A 2,039-nucleotide genomic window follows, 5' to 3' on the forward strand; every position below is an offset into this window, starting at 1 on the left:
GGACGTTTCATTTCCTTTTTTGCTTTATGGAGAGGTCACAGACGGCGCTGCTGGAAGCAAGTTTTGTATAAAAATCAAACATATGTCGTATTCATGTTCATGATGTCTTTATGTCAGATGAGACTGCATGGATTTTCCGATTTAAAACAAGCACAATTTTTGCAAAACAATTTATTTTCATGAGGCAATACATCTCAAGTAGATAATAATAATAATAATAATAATTTATTATTTTTATAGCGCCACTTAAAAATTAATTGCCAGTAGCGCTTTACAAAAGTACATTCATACAGTAATAATAGGAAAGACATTTAAAACATGATTAAAACAATTACAGGACAGTTTAAAACATAGTTAAAACAATCAGTGATAAAAGGCTTCCTTAAACAAATATGTCTTGATGCATTGTTTAAAACTTTTAAAACATACAATCTGCCTAAGATGTGTGGGCAATGCATTCCAAAGCCGCGGAGCACAGACCCCAAAAGCTCTATCACCAGCAGTGACTTTTTTGGAACGTTTCCACTCCAGGGCAGGAGCCGAGTGAGCTCTGGTTCCCTGCCTAAGACGCTGGAGTGGAAGCTGAAGATAGTTGGGGCCGGTGCCCTGCACGGCTTTGAAAGCGAAGGTTAAAATTTTGAACTTAATACGTTGTTGAACGGGGAGCCAATGAAGGTCATATAAAACAGGCGTGATGTGATCATATTTTCTAGTACCCGTCAAGAGTCTGGCTGCTTGGTTTTGAAGTTTCTGGAGGCGGTTAATTTCACAGAGAGGGAGACCATAGTACAATGAGTTACCAAAATCGAGTCTAGATGTAATAAAAGCATGTACAAGATTACCTAAAAGGTCTTCAGGTAGATATTTCTTGACTGACGCAATCTTGCGCAGGTAAAAGAACCCGGACGAAACAACCTGTGATATTTGTTTGTGAAAAGTAAGGTTATTGTCAAAAAGCACCCCGAGATTGCGCGCCGACTCGCTTGAACGAATTTCTGCATCACCGATTTTAAGACAGACATCACTGAACAGTAACTTGTCATTTTGATAAGGAGAACGAAGCAGTAAAAACTCTGTTTTTAAGTCGTTTAGTTTGAGCTTATTCTCCATCATCCAAAGGCGCACATCGCTTAGACAGTGTTCGATTTTAGTGATCACTTGGGCTAGTGAGGTAGAGTCATAAAAGCTGAACGCGTGCCAGCTCTGTGTGTCGTCAGCGTAAAAATGGCCGCTAATATCGTGATTGGCAATGATCTCATCCAATGGGTAGGTGTAGCATGAAAAAAGTAATGGCCCCAGAACACTTCCTTGGGGTACACCAGACTGCAACTTGTAGGTGTCGGACAAACTAGAGCCGACCTTGACCCTAAATTGACGATCAGACAGGTATGATTCAAACCATGAGAGCGCACTGCCCTGGATACCAAAAACAGTTTGTAGACGTGATATCATGATCTTGTGATCGATTGTGTCGAAGGCAGCGGATAAGTCCAAGAGAACCATTGCGACACCGTCTCTTTTGTCGAAGCTCTCAAGAACGCTGTTGGTAATGGATAGCAGCGCAGTCTCCACACTATGGCCTGGGCGGTAAGCAGATTGATTTGGGTTGTACATATTGCTTGCCGCCAGATGGCTGTGGAGCCTGGCTGCTACCACACGTTCGAGGAGCTTTGAAAAGTACGACAAATTGGAGACGGGTCGATAGTTCTTAAGCTCGGACTCGTCCGCTCCCTTCTTTTTCAAAATAGGAGTTATGATTGCAAGTTTCATATTGTCAGGAAATTCCCCGGTTGACAAAGAGTAGTTGATAAGCTGGACCAAGGATGGTAGTATATTCGGCAATACATCCTTCAAAAGTGTGGAAGGAATGGGGTCCAGTGTAGATGTTTTAACTGGGGTGGACCTTATAATCTTTTCCAATAGATCAGTTGCCCTCAAAATCATTCACATTGGACATTACAACTTTTGACAAGCAAAACAAAACTTGGCAGAAAACAATGCTTGTCGACTGATTGCTGATTGATTAACACAGTGGCACA

The sequence above is a fragment of the Lineus longissimus genome, chromosome 15 (genome assembly GCF_910592395.1).
Source record: "Lineus longissimus chromosome 15, tnLinLong1.2, whole genome shotgun sequence".
Lineage (NCBI taxonomy): Eukaryota > Metazoa > Nemertea > Pilidiophora > Heteronemertea > Lineidae > Lineus > Lineus longissimus.